Below are 11667 nucleotides of genomic sequence, written 5' to 3' on the forward strand. Positions count from 1 at the left end.
GCAAGTTTGCATCAAATTAAAGCATAGATGAAACCACTTTATGGCTGAAAGGGCAAAAATTGAAAACTTTGCCCCTTTCAGGGGCAGTAACTCTAGAACCAATGAAGGAATCTAGCCGGTTATCGAAAGGAACCTAGATCTAATTGTTACTTAAGTTGTGTGTAAGTGTGGCTAAAATTAAATATAAGATGTCACTTCCATCATATTCACAAGGTAAAATTAACAAATTTTGGCTCTTTCAGTGGTCAATCAGGGGCTGTAACTCCGGAACCTATGACTGCATCTGACAAATTTATCATGGAATTCAATATATATTGTTGTTGAAGATATTTTGCAAGTTTGTATCAAATCAAACGATAAATGAAGTGTCTATTCGGCTGCAAAGCCAAATAGCAAATTTTGGCCCATTTAAGGGGCCATAACTCTTGAACCCAAGACGGGATATGGCCAGGTTTCGAAAGGAACGGAGATATTATGCCAATACAAGTTATATGTAAGTTTGATTTAAGTTGAGTGCAAAATGTGATTTCTATCGTGTTCACAAAAAATTGTGGACGGACGGACGACGGAGGAAGAGTGCTCACAAAAGCTCACCCTGCCACTACGTGACAGGTGAGCTAATAAAAATACCTGCACCACTCAAGCAGAAAACATATCTGATTCACTGAGTTATAGATATTTTTGTAGTTGATTAATCTTTTAGATTCGTGATGACGAGTTGTCTTTATGCTTACCAACATTCAGAGAAGAATTAAACAGAGAGTTAGGTTTGATACACTTGAAATGGTGTACTTTTTTCAATGTAGGTCGAAACTTCCCCCACAGGCTCGAACCTGTTTGTCATTATTTTCTGAAACACTAGTCCATGAGAAAAGGGTTTCTTGTATTTCCATTTGATGGCCATGATTATAACTCGGGCGTCCATAACTGACTTTAACTGATAATTTTAAACAACTAACCTATAAATTTAAAAATCAATTAAATTTTATGTTCAATTTCACAAAATGCCGAAATCTATCAAGATGATGCAGCAATCACAGAGTGAAAGTGTTTTACGGGAAACGTCTAAACCCTGTACTCAAGTCTGTAAATCTGAAGTATCGCAAGTCAATAACTTTCATGTTTTTTGTTTGGTTTTTTTTTTGTCTTTTTGTTGTTGTTGTTGTTTTGTTGTTGTAGTTGTTGTTGTGGGGTTCTGAAGGAAAATAAGGCCGAACTAATTTAGCAGAACATTTCATCAAAACTAGTGATGCTAAACCTGCACAGTGCAAGGCTAGAATTCCCTGAATATGTTAACTAGCCAAAAAGTCCAACTTACTATGCAAGAATAGTCCAAATCCTGTCGTGGTAAAACTTACATCCAATCAGTATAAATTCCGAACTATTTCTTACACAGTCCAAACTAAATTTAGTATATCCAAAGAATATAAATTCTCCTTCAAAGTTTTTTTTTTAATCCACTATGTTCATGTAAAACCTTCGAATGTTAAATGTCCAGACTCGAAATATTTTGTTATTAAGAAATACAGGAAAATTCTCACATACGATCCTACTGTAGGTTCTGCTCTATCTTCAGACAGCTTCTTATTTAAAGCATCATGGAAGGTTCCAGTACTTTATTACCTGTATCACCATGAATTAAGAGAAGATTCCGGAAACATCGTAAACCAAAACATATTAGTCACGATCAAATTATCTTAACAAAATATCGGAACTAATGCTTGAGATCGCCATTGTTTAAGAAATTCTATATCCAAAACAGTGATTTGTCACTGAATAAAATAATTTTAGATTCGAAGGAATTATAACTACAGGGTGCAACCCGAGTGATATGTTTTATTAAAGAGCAATTCACATTCTGCGATATATTATTTCGATTCTCAAGAATTGTTATGTTCTTCCCTGACGACATCCACTATATATTTACCTATTTTCTGTTGTTTTGTTTTTTCAGCGCGGCAAAGCCGTTTAACGCTATGATGTCAGAAAAATAAACGCACAACAACAGGAAATCAAATCGAGTCGTATTATAATGACTGCTTATACATGGCGATACTTGCACGTATGGAAACACTGGCGAAAATACCATACTTTAAATTTCACATTCTAAAAACAGGTTTCGGTACTCCGTGTATATTAAGTGATTACAAAGTAACAAAATCGAATTTAAATGTAAGAATTGCTATTTGCATAATCTGAAGCCGTAAATAAATGACATAAATGCTTGCAGTACCTTGGAAGGAAACATGAATGTATGATTTTAGAGTTTACTATGTATTATACCATCACTGCTTTATCGAGGTAAAATGCTATTGTTATATTCCGTTTAAATATTCATTTATTTATGTCATTTATGTTTTTTTCTGTTTCTTGCAATAAAACTTCTACTGATAGTTGTCTGTTGGTGAAGAATAATCCATTGCAAAAACGCATCCAATTAGACTCATTTCGTAGAATAAAGCAAGAAATCTGTGTAACATTTGTGAACTTCCTGTGAAAAGTATGAAATTTGACATTATTGTAGCTCTATATGCATGTAGCTCTATTGTGTTTCATTTAAGCCTGGAAGACAGGTTGTAAATATTCAAAATGGCCGCCAAAATTCAAGATGGTCGCTATAACTACCCTTTTTTATAAAGAAATGCTCTAGATTTGTATATATGGCAAGAAAACATAAAGTTAGCATTATATCATAAAATAATATTATGCTACAACTGAGCTCAATATGCAAGAAGAAAAAGTTCAGTATGGTGGACTTAATCCAAAATGGACACCATAAAATCGTTTTCCATGAAAATCTCTTTTCAAATGAGCATATTGTTTGAAAATAAAGAAACGTTGCAAGGTAGTACCTATATCTGCAAAGTACGTTTCTCGAACAATTTTATACTTACTCGGATAAATAAATTCTATATGGCCAAACAATTTAAAAATGGTCGCAATAGAATATTTTCCCATGACGATTAGGCGTTAGTTGGACATATTGTTTCGACGCTTTGAAACGTTACATGGTAGTATACATACTTGTAAAGTATACCCCTAAAATAAATGTAACACTTACATTCGGTAAATAAATCCAAGAGTATGACCAACGAAATTTAAGATGGCCGCCATAAAACATGAAGGTGTGGATTTACTAGGGAAATGATCTCGTATTTGTACAATAGATAATAAGTAAGAGTAGATTTCTCGGAAGCACAGAGCACCACAAACATAGCCTCAGAGGTACGCATTTGCAAAGTAGGACCACAACGAAAAGAAGCTGTAACTGAAACATTTTATAGACGGGCTGCTTCAAATATCCAACGAATACATTTTAATTTTATGGAAATTACAGGAAATGCGGGTGGGGGGGGGGGGGGGGGGGGTTCATCAAACATGTTATATTTTAGAAATTAACGAAACATTTACAGAATAATTATTGTGGAAATGGAAAAAAATGAATATCCTTATCATTCCCTCTTGGTATGAAGCAGTTACGCTGCCAACGTTGGAAGGATGAGACCAATCTGCTGGCCGTTCAGTTCAGGCAGTAATGATACATTGATTCCGTTGCACATATTCTGTCATACGAAAGGACAACAAATCTCTAATGTACTTATTGAATGGCTATTACTTTATCTTGTGATCCCCAATGTTGCTATCTAAGATAGCAGCAGAATGGGGTCTGATCACAACCAGCTTTGAGGATATCCTACAAGTAGATGTGCCATCAGATGTCACACCTGTTGAGAAATCTGGGAAGAACCTTTTCATTATGGTTGAAGTATCTATGATGAATACTCTATGAACGCTTTAGTGGAGTCCCATCCAATAACACTGCATTAATTATGGATATTTCATTTTATGTGCCATTTGTAGAAAGATTCTGAAGTGTTGACAGCAGATCAGACATTTATTACTGACCACAAATTGCCCAACGTAGAGAGAACTAGAAAAGAGTTTTCTTCTTTTTTTCAGTAAACTTGGAAGAATCACAAACTTCCCTGTAGGACATTAACGAAATATGTCAGGATCTTTTTCTGAAAGGGTTACAACATCTCAGAGGCTGACGGGTAGCCATCTTTAACAGTTGGGTGGGGGCCAATGTAAAGAACCATGGTATCTTCTGATTCAGTATTAGAACATCTAATGCAAAATTTCCCTCTCTGATTTAACAAATATCAGAATGGTCCAATATGAATATCAGTTTTCGAGATGTGATCCAACATTGTATTTGTGGACATCAATTGTTTTTTGGGTTTTTTTTTTTTGTTTTTTTTTTTGTTTTTTAGTAGCTTGAAAAATTACACAGTTTCCCCATATGTAGATAAGAGGAGAAATACTACGTATTCACTGTATGCTCTACGTTGTAGAACTACATGTAGTAACATCATGGACATGTCTTGTCCTGGAACCAAGAAGTATAAAATAAACAGGCAACAGGAGATAATCCCGCGTAAGCGCGTGTCACCACGTTATCTTATTGAAGCGTTTGCTGACTTGAGACGCTAATTAAATGGTCTGTGGGCCAGTTTCTGAAAGTCCTCTAGTTTTTCGATTTCGTAACCCAGAAATCAGGCAAAGGTTCATCCACTTCAGCCATTAATACATTCATTCCGGGATTGTTTAAGACCGGATGTCGCTTTCTACCGTATGTCAAATAAAAATTATACACATTTTAGTAAACCTTGTGTATAAAAAATGCGGAATTCTCTCTCTTTGAAAGTATTGTTGGCTACACACGAATTCTTAATAGACTGTTTCAATACTGACTTTCAGATATTAGAGTTTTGCTTATGTAACTGTTCTAAATCAATTAAAGCTTCACTGTAACAAAGTTTTCCAAATTTTGACGATTTTCTACCAAAATTTAGGGGTCAAAATACCCCACCCACCCGAGCTACATTTTTGCCATTTTAAATAACTCATAAAAATTAATCAAAATTACTATATTTTTTAATAAGACATCATCAAATAATTGTGTTAAGATTCACAATTTTATATATTTTCATGAGAAAATATGAAATAATTGCAATCACTTTAGGTTATAGACAACGTGCATGCAAATGTAATACATATAAAATCACATGCTGTTTCTCAATAAATCAAGCCTATTTGTGTTTCATTCAGAAAGGTTTTGGGTACCAATAATTTTCTTCTATTTAAATGTCAAAGTAAGCTTACATGTATAATTTTAACCTTTATTTGATAAAGATACTTTAAAATGTAACATACGTAACAGCCGCCACTCAAATTTTCCCACCTTGAAGAATTAGCAACATTGAAAATACTCCAGCAATTGCATTTGTATGCTTTTAATTAAAATAAACTATGCACACATGACCGTTATAATTTTGTTGGACTTAACCCTGTAACTATTCTCAATTATAGGATGTCGACAAACTACAGTAAAACAACAGTGCCTCTTTCAGCATCACTGTAAAGATAGCATAGATTTAATAGCATTTTATGGATTCTGCTTCAAAAGATAGCATATTGATAATTAACAATAGACTTGGTTACAGTTTGTACGCAGTCTGAATATTTTGTCTTTCATTCAAAATAAATACAGGACGTGAGGGTATCTAAGAATCAAATGTACGTTACCTAGGTTTTAGTTTATACTTATTTGTTATAGCTCGATTGTAATGAAAGCTTCAAGCCTTTTGAAACCACTCTTTGAGTCCGCTTCCTGGAGAAACAAATACTGGTGCCATATGAGAGGTCATGGTCGTGATCCTAGTGAGGCTCGAAACCAGAACCACTGGTTGAGCGGCCGGCACCTTATCCACTAGACCACCTCTCCTACCTAGGTTTTAAAGGTCACCTATTCAATTTTATATTTCGTATATAATTATTCTAGGCTAATACATAAATCATGCTTACTGGCATCGCAAAGCACCAACTCAGTCAGTTTTTACAGCATTACAAAGATGAAAGGAATAATATATTATGAAACATACGTTACCAAGATTACACAGAACATTAAGTAATATTAAAGCTACATTAAGTAACATTAAAGCTATTATAGTTTTGGGGTTTCGATGGACTTGGGCGGTTTCAAGACAGAGGATTTTATATTTTAATGCGTTGTTTTGATATTCACGGAAGGTAAGATTGTATTCATCACTGAAATTATCGGTTTATATGCATTATGTGTTCAAAGTTGCTGATATAATTCCTGAAGTAAATAAACACGGCACATTTTGAACTTATGGAGCATCATACATATACAGTACAACATGGGTACATGTAGTGAAACAAATGACACTTTTTGTAAAACATGCTTTTTAAAATAGTTCTGTTTCTGACCACGATGATTTTCAAATATCACTTAAAATGTGGGACGGAATTACTGAACTACGAATTCATATTACATTCCCTTAACGGAAACATAGATAAGACTCCTTGTTCATATCCTGATTGTGGTATCATTATTGTCAGTTCTGCGTTCTTACTAAAATTCAATATTCTATTTTCAAAACTATACAAAGAAACTAGTTCGTTCAAAAACTGGTGTATTTCAACTGTTACATTTAGATTACCTTGGTATGTAACTGTGTTTTAACCATTAAGTCTAGTAACTACCTTAATCTAATTTCGGTAACGTATTGTTTCAGAACTACACAAGAGGACACATTATAACACCTATGTACACCATATGACAGAAATATACTCTAATATTTTGATATGAGAGGTTGCGTGGAAGTCACTTTTCGGTATCAGTATCAGAATAAGTTCATCATACACGTATAAATGCATATGTACATACTTACAGAGTCTGTACTATTTGCTTGGAAAACGCCAGTGGTAATTTGATATCTTCATGACATATCTGTAAAAACTCTTTTTAGTTAAATGCTTTATTCCGTAGTAAAATCATTAAGCTACATCCTAAAATGGATTGAAACATACGTTACTTTAAATATTAATTACAACAATACCAATAATTATTGCTCATACAACCAAATAAAAAAACCAGATACGATACACGACTTTTTGATTCCAGGACTTGCTCAATTTATAGCTGCGAAGCTCTGTACTACCTGCTCATTATGTCAAGCAAATGCATGACTACAGATATATTCATAACAGTTTGGCACTATTTCAGAGGAATACGCATTGAAAGGATTTTGTTGAATGATGTATGATATATCTGACTATTTCTATTTCAAACAAAACAGATAAAACTTTCAAGCACAACCTAAAGGTACATCAATATATATGCATTTTAAATTGCTTTGATAGGTTTAGAACTGTATATGCTCATTTCTAGGATACACTGTATATGTAACATCTATCAGGCAGCCATTCTGATACAAATTAATATTACATTTTAGCTACATTCAAAATCCTTTGAATGAAAATTGAGAGTAACATGTTTAGTTTTAAAAGAAATAAAAGCAGTATTTAAATCATATTACTATTATGTCTTTTATGGTACGCATTTTGAAAATGGCGCCATCTTGATTAAAACAATAGAAGTAGTTCATATTGGTAACGTAGTTTTCAATTGAACATTATAAATCCTTTAAAATGTTTAAAAAGACATAAGTGTTTGTACAATGATCTTTTTCACTACCTCAGAAGAAAGTGACAATTTCATGATATGTTCCATTCTCCATTTCTCATTATTCCACTAGGATACACTGTATATGTAACATCTATCAGGCAGCCATTCTGATACAAATTAATATTACATTTTAGCTACATTCAAAATCCTTTGAATGAAAATTGAGAGTAACATGTTTAGAGTTAAAAGAAATAAAAGCAGTATTTAAATCATATTACTATTATGTCTTTTATGGTACGCATTTTGAAAATGGCGCCATCTTGATTAAAACAATAGAAGTAGTTCATATTGGTAACGTAGTTTTCAATTGAACATTATAAATCCTTTAAAATGTTTAAAAAGACATAAGTGTTTGTACAATGATCTTTTTCACTACCTCAGAAGAAAGTGACAATTTCATGATATGTTCCATTCTCCATATCTCATTATTCCACTAGGATACACTGTATATGTAACATCTATCAGCAGCCATTCTGGTACAAATTAATATTACATTTTAACTACATTCAAAATCCTTTGAATGAAAATTGAGAGTAACATGTTTAGAGTTATAAGAAATAAAAGCAGTATTCAAATCATATTACTGTTATGTCTTTTATGGTACGCATTTTGAAAATGGCGCCATCTTGATTAAAACAATAGAAGTAGTTTATATTGATAACGTAGTTTTCAATTGAAATTATTTTAACTTCTATTACAGCAATGATTACTTAAATCTTATCCATATGTATGTTTGCAAACTTACTTTTGGCGACCAGTTTGAAAATGACAGGACAGTATCTTTATTAGATTGATCTGGATAACCAAACTTCAATCCTTGGAAACTTATTTGGTTTGTTTTTATAATACTGAATATCTAAACAGTAGTAGCTCATCAATATTTGTACATGTAGCCGATTTCAGGTGGTCATTTTGTGAGCGGTAAAATCCTCTGTAACATGTTTCAATCAATATCAGGTGATTCAGGTTATAGTTTTGACTTTTAAAAGAGCTACGCCTCTTTCATATGTGCATGTGTGATCAAATTTTAAAAGCAGTTATTTGGAAATTTGGAAAGTGGTGGCCGTCTAAATTTGTATAGTCTGCGTAACTAAATAACCTAATTTGTTGGTAGTTTAACAAACACAATTTTTGGGTGATTTAATAACTACGTACAAAATGACTACTAAGAAGACCTAAGCTAGAAGAGAACTAAAGTCATCAAAATATAAAAACTTTTGTTGCATTAACTCATATGTATAATAATTTTGGATTAATCTGAAATAGCTGTCATCTTGAATAAAGACTTGCTGGATCTGCTTCCATTTTGATGTTCTCCATAGGGAACTTCCATAAAACGTTTGCGGTCGTTTTAGTTTTTGCAATACTTTCATCATTTTTACTGCACTAGCAAAGAATAGGTCTGTCAGTATGCAATTCGCCCAGAAATAAAACATAAACCATAGGTTTATCCAACTGATATTAAAGTGTAAAGGTGTCTGAAATTTTAGTTAATTATTCATTCATTTCGTTTTCATTACTGCAAACATTAGGATTCTGTTCCTTTATAAAGGATTAAAAGTTCTAAAGATTTCCCGCATAAATATATGTACTAATGTGGTGGGTGGGGTACATCAACCCCTACTTTTTACATTTTATTCAGTATATAATACATATCGTAGCATTCTTTGACAACAAAAGTGAATTATTGATTAGTTCAGACATTAAAAGATAAGATTTGTTATAAGAAATGTCGCATAAATGTCTCTTTTACCATTCAAATCGGCGATATCCCTATGCAATGCTAAATCGTATTTATTAGACACCAACGTTTTTAAAATCGCCATTAAATTTTACTGACATGTCGCTCAGACCGACATCCACCCTTAAAAGTTTCCTGAATGATAGTATAACATCATGGTGTAGCTCAACCTTTGCCTAATTTCTGGGTTACGACTTTCAAATTTTTTGGCCTTGGCCCACGGACCAAAAGTATTACACTGGCGATACGGCAGGCACGTAATAAACCGAATCGGGTCCAATTTTCAAACGACAACTGTTGATTTCTCAGATTTCCCATTATTAATTCATTCCTTCCCCGTGTAGAAAATACTAACAACATTACAAACACCATTATCATTATAAAAAAACGATCTGATAGAAAGTTTTTCACGACACAAAATTTTATACTTCTGCTGTCTGTTTCATACATTGGTAAAACGAGGTCTCATTCAGTTCACGCATGATGTTGGCGATATTTGCTCTATATGCCTTTCAATTTGCCGATCAATTAATTTTTATAGCTCTTTGCCTGGACATACAAATAGATTTCTTCAGAAAACTACCTTCCCTATTGTAGCAATATTTGAGCGTGCAAAGCAAGCGTCCAGCAGATCACAAACAGCGGACCTCTTTATATGCAATCCACTCAGTGTGATCTAAACCTTACTTCCATGTCACTTACTATTCTACTGCATCGGTTTGGCAGTTGCATATAGAGGCTGGTCTGATGTCGTAACTGGAGTCCAGTCGAGAGTCGAGAACAGCCCTGCCAATGTATGAGTGGCGTAACTTCTCTCTTAAGTCTGCATTCAGGATTCAAGTTTGCAGGACATTGCAGTGGATTTTTTTTAATTTCTTGATTCGACAAATCTGGAGGTCAGTGCCTTGAACAAATGATGTCGGTGCTAATAAGGTCTTTACAGAACGAAAGTCGTAGGATTTGATAATTTTGTTTATTTTGAAATCGCACAAAGTGTACACAGACTACTGGTTTAAAATTACAGTTCGTTTAAATGGGTCGACCATGTTGTTGTACTTATATAATAGACTGACCCGGTTTATAAGGTCGGTCAGGACTACGATATATATTGTATTTTGCCATCGAAATATTTCTATAAAATGCTTCTTTCCCTTCTGTTTCGATCCGTCCATGTTTACAAACATGTTTGTTTATTTTATGGACTGTAGTATACTATAGTAATACACATAATCAAATAAAATCACCATGCATTAACTGAATTAAATCGAAACCGAAATACATTCTCTGTTTGATAACAGTCCTGCGCGTTGTAAATTTTGTAAGTTCGTGCATGATAATTATGTTTGTTTTACGCAACCAAATATGATTCTAAAGTTCATTCATCATTTTATCTTAATCTTTATATGTTGAGTTCTTTTGGAGACTCGCTACAACATCGTTATGTGAGGAAATACCGCAATGTTTGTGTGTACCTGCTGGAGAAAGCTGCAACATCGTCCCACATGGATATAATGTCCCGCGGTTTGAAAAAAAAGCCAAACTTATTTCAAAGTTGTTTACTTTAAATAAATCTCGTTGATAGCTTGAGCGCGCCTTGTAAAACCTTATGTTTGTTAATTCAAAAACAATATTAAGACATTTACAAAAGAATATTGTACTAAATCTCGTAATAAATGATGGAATATTGTCAGAGTGTTGGAAGGAGAGGCTCTTTAGTCTCTTACAAAATCCTTTTATCAAAGAGTGTAACCAAGCCTTTATGAGTTAAAATATGTACTTGTTTATTATTAGCAAAAATCTGCATTTAATATGTTGGCCTTTACTTAATACGGAACTGGCGCGAAAAAAAGGAAATTCGAATAGATTCAAATAGTTCTAATGAGTTTATTCTTTACATTACAGAAATCGCATTACAAGTCTTTGCTTTACATCTAAGTAACATTATCGTCATGCAGTGATGAAATCAAAACATTGTAAATACTGGAGGACGGATTGTCTTGAAATGTATTGATTCTGTCAGGTCCGAGATCAGCAATGTCCTTTTCTGTTGGGACTATTAAACTGCTTTGGTCTGCGGAAATACCGCAATGTATTTATTTGGATTTAGTTTGTTTAGACGCATGTTATACATAGATCTACTGATAAAGGTTAGAGGATACATTTTGTTGGACTACAGCACCGTGGTTTTCTTCAAGATTTTTTTACCAAAAAGCTACAATTCTTTCTTTATAGCTACAGAAAGTGGAGTGACCATATATAAATGGGTGTTGACTTTTTGTAACTGAAAACGTACTTATAGAAATTTAATGGAACTCTTTCTATAACATCAATATTACCAAAAACCCAGATTTCACTTCCATATAAAAGTTTT

Source organism: Mercenaria mercenaria, chromosome 10, assembly GCF_021730395.1.
Source record: "Mercenaria mercenaria strain notata chromosome 10, MADL_Memer_1, whole genome shotgun sequence".
Classification (NCBI taxonomy): Eukaryota; Metazoa; Mollusca; class Bivalvia; order Venerida; family Veneridae; genus Mercenaria; species Mercenaria mercenaria.